This window comes from Pinus tabuliformis, chromosome 1_2 (assembly GCF_031772625.1).
Source record: "Pinus tabuliformis cultivar Carrire ecotype Pingquan chromosome 1_2, CPIR1, whole genome shotgun sequence".
In the NCBI taxonomy this organism is placed as follows: domain Eukaryota; kingdom Viridiplantae; phylum Streptophyta; class Pinopsida; order Pinales; family Pinaceae; genus Pinus; species Pinus tabuliformis.
Genome location: NC_142298.1, coordinates 439,320,282 through 439,332,344, shown reverse-complemented (window position 1 = coordinate 439,332,344; position 12,063 = coordinate 439,320,282).

The following is a 12,063-nucleotide window of genomic DNA, read 5'->3' as shown; positions in this document are numbered from 1 at the left end:
TTGGCAGTTGCTTGTTGATTTGACTTTCGACCCCTAGTAATATATGGTAACAAATGTGGTTCTCGTACTTAGAGATTGGGGCTGACCCAATATTTTTAACATAAGTTTAATATTTTAAATAAATAATTTTATAAAAAATATATAATTATATTTTTATAAAATTAAATTTATTTAAAATCAAAACTATTATAAATAATACCCCAACAACTTGTATAGAAACCAAATTTTCCATCAAGGTTCACATATACTTGAGAGTCAAACCAATTGGAAAAATTTAGAAATCTTTTGTAACTTTTGTTGGACAAGAAAAAGTTACAACATCGGCTCCAATTGGGGATTGCTTCCCCCTGTGTGATGCAGAGAACCTGTAGACCAGTGCCTTGAATCTGTTGGGCATGGAGTCCTGCCATAAAAAAATTAACCATTTTCACTCTCAAACTTGCAATATGTGGCCTGAAACCTCTTCTGCACTCTTAAATTTATAAGCTTCCAACTAAAACCAAACTATCAGTTGATGTAAGTAAATGTAAGTACAACAATGCTTCATCCATTGGGCTAGTGGATTCAATAGTCAACAAATGTTCTTCTTCCCATCTCCTGCAACTTATTTCTGTTCAAGCAAACCAAACTGTATACTGCAACTAGAATCCAAACTGGAACAACTACTAATCTAAATTGAATCAATCCTTAAACTTCTAAAAATAAAATCCATTTATAAACGCACACCATAACTAAATGATCCACTGCACACTGAATCTGAAAATAAATAATTCAATCCCACACAACCTCTACCTAATTAAGCTGGAAATTTGCACTATTAAGTGTATTCATGCTTCTAGAGCAACCATCTGAGGATTGGATTAACTAGTAGACCACCTTGTATGCAACTGAAAACTTGAAAAATATTTACAATATGATATAATAACTCCATGGGTAATTGATACTTACAGAGGAATTTGGAAAGATGCATCCTCTATAAACATATGAGATTTCTGATCACAGTTAAGACGAAGAAAAATATGTTGCTGAATGCAACCATCAATGTACCTTGGCCTATCACATCAGTGGATGCAGTTGAAATCTCGAACTAGTGAATTTGGTAACCCAGTGGAATCGCCATATAGACAAAGTTGAGTCGCCAGGTGAAAGAAATGAAACCAATAGTTAATTTCTACTCATGTTTCACCAACAAGGAATAGATCTAGTCTTGATCATTCTCTAGGGAAAGATATCTTCGTTACTTCACTCCCTGATAATGACGCTAAATGTTTTTCTTGTTTCTCGAAGGCAGTTCTTGGCTGTGAAACTACGCCGATAAACCAAATCAACCAATCTTTATGTTCAAGCTGGACCTCGAACCAGAAGGGTCTCCCTCAATATTATGAGGCTTTTAAATGTTGTTCACTGTCACTGGACAACAACCTATGAAGCACAATGGATAGATCTAACATTTGTTGTATAGGTGGTTGTTGATGAGTCACAAATCCCTGGTTAACAAATAAATCCCTCTCTTGCAGAGGTCTTATCAAACTGCCAACATTCGGCTATGGTAGAAAAATATATATTGAAAGGTTTTGATATAAGAATAGAAGAGAAATTAGATAATCAAGTATCCTCCCCGAATACTTAATCATCTAACAAGAGTAGATGTGTATAGAAAATTTTCTATAGATGACATTAGTACATTTAAGAGATGATAAGAGGCAATAATTTAATGATGCAAAGGTACTAATTTAAACAAAATGTTCAATTATCTAATCTCAGTAATGATAATAACTTTGTGGGGGCTATCAAGGACGTTGATCCTCAACATAGCCTTACCCAATACTCTTATATTACCTCAAATGTATGAAACAAAAATATATGTATCACAGGAAAAGACATACATCATAAACAAATTTTGTCATAAAACTAAAGCCAAAAGCCCTTGATTAAAAAATTCTGCAACAGGAGATTTTACAAAAATGGTCAGGGCTTTGGCATCAAAAGCCAACCCTTTTACATTTCAAATGATACAATATATAGGAAAAACCAATCCTGAAAATGTTACTAGTCTACAGGAAATAAATTCTAATAATAAACCTAGAAATAAATACAATATTTAATTTATTGCAGGAAATATGGAGCTGATTGAAAGTCTTGTGCCTCCAAATCTGGGAATTGGCTCACTGATTGTTGATTGATTGCCTTTATTCTTGAAATTGGTTGCTCACTTTTTGTCACAAATTTGCCTTAATCTTTTTCTTGTTGATATTTTGCCTTAGAATTTGGAGGTTGTTGAAGTTGCTCCCTAAAACTCAGTTAATCTACCCATAATCTGGTTGACTAATCATTTTTATAGAATTGATTAATCCCTTGTCCTTTGATAAAATCCTTTGATAATTCAATTAATTATCTTTTAGGTGCTTAATCATTGTCATAAAATTTGAAAATGATTTGGAAATCATTGATTTTCTGTCACTCTTTAGTTTTCAAAAATATTAATTTTAAGTTTTTGGGAATAAGATATTTTGATAAAAACATTTCCCAAAAATCTATAAAATCATATTTCCATATATATATATATATATATATATATATATATATATATATATATATATATATATATATATATATATATATATATTGTATGTCGTTTTGAAAAACCATGTCTTCAATAGAAAACCATGTCTTGTTTTGACCTATAAAACTATTCTTTTCTTCATGAATTTCATAAATCAAATCTTGAAATATTTCCTTAAATAATCTTTGCTCTGTAAAACCATCCATGGTTTTGAAAACCATGTCTTGTAGTACTTCTTCATTGCAGTATTTAATTTTTTTGTTTATGAATTTCATAAATGAAATTTAAAAGAATTTACCCAAACCAATTCTTCAATAGAAAATCATATCTTGTTTTGACCTGTAACACTATTCTTTTCTTCATGAATTTCATAAATCAAATCCCGAAATATTTCCTTAAATAATCATTGCTATGTAAAACCATCCATGGTTTTGAAAACCATGTCTTGTAGTACTTATTCATTGTAGTATTTAATTTATTTGTTTATGAATTTCATAAATGAAATTTAAAACAATTTACTCAAACCATCCATTGTTTTCAAATTTTGTTTTGCCCACTTTTGACATACTTATGAATAAATGAAACTTCATAAATAATTTTCATTTTTATATGAAAACCATTTACTCGTATGCTTCCCATGGTTTTGAAAACCTTGTCTCCAACCATGTTTGGTAAACTATACAAATATGTTTTCATCTTCTCCTTTTACTTTTGTCAATACTTTGGATAAGAAATTATCCAAATTTTCTCTTCACGTGCATTTTCCTCTTTATAATTCCTTTTCTCCTTATATCTATAGCAAAAAAAAATATATTTGTCTGCTCTATAAAATTTCATTTTCACCTCTGTAAAATTATTCCACAAGGAGAAAACATTTCTTTATAGCATTGGAAACTCCATGGTTTGTATTGAAATGTACCTTTGGAACATGTATCCTCATTTTACCTCAAGCTTTCGCCTATAAGCTCATTCCAGAAAAATAGGACTATAAAAATATTCCCTCCATTATCGCCTTTGATGCAGACTTTATAATTTTTTAAATTTCCCACCTCACATTTATAAATTCAAACCAATGTGGTAAATGGTATGGCAACGATATTGTGAGGGGGGGCGTAGTAGGTAGTAAATGGTTTAGGGGGGCAGGGGTTCGTGCAATGCATGAGATGGAGACAAGTGTAAAAGGTGGTAAAATTGCAGAGCACAGAGGGTAGGTTAAAAGTTAAATAGGTGAGCCCCCCTCAAACCTTTGATTATTATTTCACACATCTCAAGGAATTCTAAATTATGGAGTTTATAATGTAACTTCGCAGCTGCTTGTTGATTTGACTTTCGACCCTTGCTAATATATGGTAGCAAATGTGGTTCTCCTACTTAGAGATTGGGACTGACCCAATATTTTTAACATAAATTTAATATTTTAAATAAATTATTTTATAAAAAAATATATAATTATATTTTTATAAAATTAAAGTGATTTAAAATCAAAACTATCATAAAAAAATTACGCCAACAACTTGTATAAAAACCAAATTTTCCACTGATATTCACATATACTTGAGAGTCTGGCCAAGAAACCAATTGGCAAAATTCAGAATTTTTTATAACTTTTCTTGGACAAGAAAAAGTTACAATACCACCCATGCTCTAAGGGTTTCTGATGAGAATCACTTGGAAGAAGAAAAATCTCATCTTCTGAAAGTTTTTGAAAATAATGGCTATAGTAGGCAACAAGGTCTCATATCTTTTCAAAGAGCCAATAAAGAATCGAGGATTGAACTTGCTCGTGATGATCAAATCTCCAATGCGCAACTTTCGTTCATCTAGGGGACCAGTGATAAGATTGTTTATATTTAAAAAAGAATAGAGTTTTTGCTACCTTCAAACCCCTTAATACCATTAGAAATTCCTTTAAATCTATTAAAGACCTTGTAAACCCTAAAGACATGAAAGGGGTCTACTCAATTCCTTTTTCTTGTGGGATTCCCCACATTGGGAAAACTAGTCGCTCCATTAACCAAAGAATTCAAGAGCATGCAACAGACATTTAGCACAATCATTCTCGTTCCTTGGCTTTAGTTGAACACGCGGAGAAAGCTAAACACCATGTTTGCATTGAGGATTCTCATGTCATCGCTAAGATTGATCACTTCCATCATAAGAAGTTAAGAGAGGTCATTGAGATTGAGAAACATGCAATTAATCTCAACAGGGACAATGGTTGGAAATTAAGTACGAGCTGCATTCCTGCCCTCACTTCTTGAACGTTTCATTTTTTTTTTCCATTTTCATTTTTTATTTTTTTAATATATATATTCTGCATTTTATTCTCTAATCCTTTTTTACTTTCTCTTTATCCTAATAAAATATTTTGTGATATTTTAATATTAAATGATAATATTAAAAACTAATGGAAGAATAATATTAAACTTATTTTTAATAATAATATATATATATATATATATATATATATATAAAATTCTTATTCTATAGTTAAATATTATTTTGATTCATTTTTCTATCTCAACTCTCCAATTTATTTCCCATTTTCCTTGTTATTTTTATTATTTTTAATTTTATTAAAACACATATCTAATTGATTTCAATTCTCCTAACTAATTCTTAACGGCTAACTTTGGAACTGGATGCATCTCTACTATTTAAATATTTGGATAGATTGATTTTTTCACCTTCGTCCTAAGGATGAACCATATTAGATGGTTTGAAACATCGATCAAAACTTAATGATGTGATTAATATGAAAGACAATCTCATAATCTTTTCCTCTTAAATATAATAAAATATTCCTAATAGTTAAAATACTACCAAATTAAGATCTAACTATTAAGAGTATTTTATTATATTTAAGAGGAAAAGATTAATGAAATGGTCAAAAATATTTATTTAGTGAACTAACTCAAAAAATAATGATTAATTGAGTTAATTAAGAAAAATGGTTAAAGTAATTAATAAATAAAAATGATTTATTAATTACTTTAAGAAGATATGGTTAAAGGCGAGTTAGAAATAACTAATAAATAATGATTTAATAATTATTTCATGGGAGGAATGTGTTATATTTAAGGAATAATAAATAAACAATGATTTATTTAATTATTCCTAGGTAATGTAGTTAGAAATAATTAATAAATAGTGATTTAATAATATTTCAAGGGAATAATAAATAAATAGTGATTTATTTAATTATTCCTATGGGTTTTTGGGTTATTTTCATAAATAATTTAGGAAAATGGTTCTCTAAATTATTTCCTAAGGTGAAAGTGGGTTTTAATGTGTAAAAACCCATACTACATGGTGCATTTTGATCATCCTAGTGGAAAAATGGCAGGTGATCACCTTTTAGGTGATAAACTCAACTCTTAACCAGAGTTACTATAAGGACTCTTCTAGAGTCTTCTTCGTCATTATCACATTGCTAGCCCTTTTTCCATAAATAATGGGGGTTGATGTAACATCCTCTCGAATTATGATGGAAAAAATAGGAAGGTCAACTTTCGAGTGGCATAACTTTTGCATACAATTGAAGATTGAAACAATTCTTGCATTGTTAAAAAGACATGTGTGTAGAAGAGGAAAAAACGATGCTTCTATAAAGCAACAAAGTTTTACCCACCAAAAAATGTTGTTTAAGCCTCAAAATTCTCCCAAAAGGTTTCAGGCCCCAATTTGCCAAACAAGGTTCCGCCAATAAAAAAGGTCATGTGAGCTAACTCCTCCACTTCCACTCAAAAAGCATTGAGATGGATGAAAAAAATATAATGATCTAATCAGAAACATTTATCTATGAGACCTATCTTAGAGAATTAGGGTTTAAACCATTTAGAGGCCATTTTTAGACATTAAATGACATTTTTTGGGTGTAAGACTTTCTTGCATAAGCACATAACCACAATGATATTGTACACTTGGAGACCTTTTCAATGTTTCAAGAATCACATTATTTAATGTTTCAATACACAATGTATTCCTTTTGCTAGTTTACCTATCATGATTAACTACCATGGTTCAAGAGGATGCCATGTCAGCCTCTATTACTCATGTCAAAGGGTTAGCGATGTGGGGAATATGAAGAATAATCTATAATGGTCATAGTTCTAAGTATAGTTGAGAGTTGAAGGATTCAAAATTGAACCCTAGTTGGCTATTGGGCTATGGTATAACTAGGCTACAAGGAGAAAAAAGGGTTGCATTCATTTCGATTGTATATTGTTCCATTGTAGAGCAAAAAAATAGGAAGTGGGAGTGAGGGAGCATATTAGGAGGTTTTAGTTTTCTATAGCAATGTAAAAGGCCAAAATTATCAAGAAACTTGTGAGAGAGTTCCTTCTCCTTTGTTCTTGCATTATTTATGTTCTAGAGAATGAGAGAGCAAAGTAGCCTCACCCTCTAGCTAGGTTTTCTCCCATAAGGGTTTCCCATAGCATATCTTGTGTTCGTTGTGGTTAATGTGTGTTTGTATTTTATTGTTCTCTATTATCCAAATTTCGTCTATTACTTACAAAAAAAACAATGATTCATAAATCTAGAATGTAATGGAATTAATTGTCATTGTACATATATTTTAGTATAGTTTTATCAAGTTTATTGTGATGAACTTCCCAATGGAATATGATGAGTCCTGGTATTACAAAAATAATTTTGAAACTCATAGGGATACTAGCTTTAATATATCAATATGGAGTTTGTTCAAATTTAAGAGTTGACAATGTTACATGCATAGTAAGCAAGATTTTACCTAAGCTTCTCTAAAGAAATGGATGGAACTAAAATGCGCAGAGACCATTTTGAAAAATTCCAAAGAAGGAAAACTATTGAACTTAACTTTGCAACAAAAGGAAATAATTGAAGCATTACTGGTCTTACTGCATCACTAAAACATTAATCTAATTTCATGGAAAGAAAGGTTGGAATAGGAATCCTAATCTGTTTTGCAGAAGATAAATGACAAGAAAGTAAACCCTAGATAGTTGCAGAAAAGAAATGACTCTGATCTATCTTACAAGGAATTAAACCTACACTATTGCAAGGAAAGTAAAATATATTCTATCTGTAGAAACCATCAAATTCCCAAAGGAAATCATTGTACCATTTATATGCTACTTAACTCATAACCAAATTTAATAGTAAACCTTAATTGCAAATTTAAAGCTACAATGATGAAAATATGATGTACAAAGGGTCTCTGGTCTCTTGAAGTTGGATTCCAAGGGTTAGGGGGTGTTGTAAACTGATGAAACACAAAAAATAAGCTTAAGAGGCAGTTCTAGTTGAGTTTTGATCAATTTTGTGAAATGTTACAGGATTGCTACAAGACTACTACAGGATGTTACAAGATGCCCTATATTGCTACAAGATTTCATCTGAGAGTGATCTAAGGGTTTTAAAAGAAGTTTGAAGGTGGGAGAAGGTAATAGGAGGTTGTAGAAGAGTGTAATGGACCTTTCCAAGATTAGATATACTCAGTAGCCCATCCTACACAAGGGGAAAAAGAAAACTAACGGTCTCCTGTAGCCCGGTAATGTAATTTTTTGTGTGCAGACATTTTGGAGGAATGAATGGAAATTGGAAGAAGGGTGTTGAAGGAGATGGCGTTGGTGATGGAAAATGATGTTATTCAACCTTCTAAACCAATAGATCTCACCTGCACATAAAGTGATTATTCAACTAGCAAAGACATCATGCTTTAAAAACTATTAAAATACTAATTGTAGAAAATTAAAATCCATAGGAAATGATGAGTTGAATTTAAACTAGAATATAACTATTGAATGAAAGAAAGGCTATATTTTTGTGCTTTTCCTCACAGGGACTATAGCCAAACTTATCAATATAGTTGATTGATCAATATATAGAGACAATTTTTTTTCATATAAATAGTTTTTCAAAAGGAGACACAACTAGGCTAAGTGCAGAAAAGAAATGCATAACAAAAATATACAAGTGAGGGGCTTGAGTGCTTGGCTTGGGTCCTAACCCAAAGGAAACTCAACTCCCTTAAAACACACTCATACTGGAGGGAAAAATATGTTTTTCATTGATCTCAGTATAGGTTTTAACCCTTTACAGAAATTACCTACAAATGAATTCTTAAAAATAGAAAATATACAATGGTGAGAAACACAAAACAAATACATAGAGATTTTTCCTTGGATCGCAAAACCAGGACTACCAGATTGATTTTTCATTATATTTCTTTCAATGTTACAATACATATATATACATTCTGAAGCATCCATATACCCCAATCCATTAACCCTGGATTAGAACATAACTGTAGTTCCCTTGACTGGATCTACAAAATGGGCATAAAACCATCATGCCCAAAACCATGTGAAAAAACCATGCCCAAAACCATGTGTAGGTCCGCCCACCTAAACTGTTCAAAAACATAACATGACAATGAAAATAAAAATTAGCAAGCTCTAACTCTAATAGTCACTATCTTCCTTCAAAAATTCGAATCCTACTAAGTTACTAAGCTCCTTTATTTATACAAAAATGAGTGAGGGGAAACCTTCTTGAAGGGAGGGGTGCTTCTCTCCAAAACTCCTACAAAAGTGTATTTAGTCTCCTGAGATTCTCGCAGTCACTGAGGAATAGTAACTTCCCACTAGCCAACTAAGTTGTTGATGGGTTGATGTAAGGAATGAGCCTCCTAAGTCATTTACTCCTACTGGTCTCCAATGTGCTCATGCATAACAAATGCTCCTTTTCTTGCACATTCAATCCATTAGGCTACATGATATGACATATATTCCCTAACCTTCACAGTGAACACATTATAGCTCAAAATGATGTCATCAAATGCAAAGAGAGAGGTTAAAATGTGTTGAATAATGGTCACAGGGACCTTGAATTGTACCTATTTGGAAGACCCATCATACCCGCTACTGAAAGTGTTTCTCATCCTTTGAGAAAATTAGTCTCTTAACTGCACCTTATTCATGGCCCTCGTGTCCTCTCTTACATTCCAAGCCACCTTAGAAGGGATTCCTTCTTTAGGATGGAAACCTGCATTTTTCTTATTTTTTACCCACTCTCTTTGTTCCTCCGCCTATTCCTTATTTTCTTGCAAGCCCAATAATAGAGGAGGGTTGAACTTTAGCCAAATATAATTAATCCTTAATCTTTGGACTATCCTCTTATACAAAGGTGTCTTATCCAAATTATTTCTTAGACTTTCTGGAGAGTGATATTATTTCATTTTCAAGTTGTGTGGCAGAGTATGCCACCTCCTCTGATAGGCTTGCAGGATTTCATTCCCTAGTAACCTAAAGGTATCTTCAAAGTGCAGGATGAACTACTTTCATTCCTTTGTGTATGTTGGTGCCAACCTGGAGTCTTCAGCAATGAGTCTATGGTTTCTAGTTACAAGGTGAGGTCTTATTAACTCTGCTTTGATCCATAAGGGTTTATTCACCTCCCTGTCCATGACTCTTTTTATTTCCTCGGCTCTAGCCTCTTCATGGGTAAGTCAGGAAGCCAAAGCCATTAACTGCACATCTCCCATTCTTGAGTTGGGGTCCCAAAATTTCATGTAGGTCAATATCAAATTATGTATGTAAAACTCAAACATTTTAGCTCTATCTGATGAGCCTCGGTATTGCAACAAGAATGCTGCAACTCCCAAGGCTACCAACTTTAATTATCAACCCGAAGTTCGTACAAAATTAAGAGGTATCGACACTATATTTGGAGCATACAATGTTTCCTTCCTTTGTTTTCATGATGTAATGGAGTGCATGTAATGAAATCAAATCCTAAACTAATTGTAGAAATGAAATGCTCAAAATGGAAACCTTAACCTATTGCAAAAAAGAAAATAAAAGAAAAGAAACCTATTATAATTGCATAAAGTAAATATCATGAACTAAATGTCAACCATTAAATTTCAAAGAGTTTAGATCCATTAATAGAGTTCATTGGATGTGGCAATCAAGAAAATCATCATTGTATTATCCAATTCATAAATTTGTCCATTAACCCAAATCACTGAGATGTTTTGCATGGGTAAAAAGGCAAGTCCTAAGTGGTGTTTATCCCTCCTCAACCATTTATTTAGAGCCTAGGGGTCATGATTCAACCCTAAGGGACCAAAACCAATCTTTTTGAGCAAATTTGGGCAAGTATATACATGCTGGAAGAGTACTACAGGAAACTACAAGATGTTACAGATTTACTACAGGAAGTTATAATTCATCGAATAACCAAGAAAATCAAAGCCAAATTGCATGGGAAATTTTTTATTATTAACTAGGATGTATTAGGTCTCCATTATAAGTGGAATCACTCAAAAATGCCTCTGTTAATCCATGCTAAAAATATAGCAGAAAATTACTAGTCTAAAATCTAGAAATTCGAGAACTAGTGAGATAGTAAATCTATCAAATGCATAACCTAATCAAGTGAAAATGCAATGGGGTAACTTTTGTTATTAAATAGAATGTTTTTGTGATCTAATGCAAGTGGAATCAACTCTATTGAAGCTCATTAGCATGTTCTAAAAAATAGCAGAAATTCATTGTTATTTGCTACAAGGGACTTCCAGAAATCTATATTTGTGAATATGCAAAATAATCCAAGTAGTTCAATGATTACTATGGCCTTCCAAAGTTGTTCCAAGGATGAAATTATGCTCGTGATCATGCAAAATAACTTATTTCAACCATTTAACCCAATCATACAAAAGGAAATCATCAATACTAAATCCAGAAATAGGAAAAAACAAGAACAAGAGATGCATGCGAATAAGAAGTGAAAGGAAGAAGAGTAAATGATACAAAAGGGCTATGAGGCTCCTGGGATGGCCAAACCCAAGGAAACTCTGAGTCCTATGAAGGAGACCAAGATTTAGAAGCAGAACATGGCACCAATCTTCATTATTTCCATCAATACAATTACATCCCTGCAATAAATGAAAGTGGAGTTGCAAAAATACGAGTTCTCTCCCCAAGAAGACTAAGAAAAATCCATAGCAAGAGGAAAATTCGACTTGGTATTTATACAAAATGATTAGGAAGCATTCCCCATGAAAGGAGGAAGATTTCCCCACCAAAATCCCTCAAATAGTGTATTTGGTTCCCAATACTAAGAATTTGCATTAAATGACAGGGAACACATTCCTAGATTTTCTCAACCATTGGAGCTCCAAAATCTATGCAATAATTTTAGAATATCATCTTGATTTACTATTTAATATTGATCCCCCTATAGTAGGGAGCAAGTCCCTAAATTATCTTCTCCTCCAAATCTTCATAATCTGCCCAATGTTCTCACAATATTTCACAAAAATAAATAATATTAGACACAAATATGCAATTATCCATAAACATTCCTAATGAACATATTAAAGTTAAAAATACATTATCTAATGCAAAAAAAGAGGTTTAATGTGTTAAAGGATGGTCAGATGGACCTCAATTTATGTCTAATTTGGACGCCCATCATACGCCCCTGTTGAAAGTGTTGTTTATCGGCTAAGC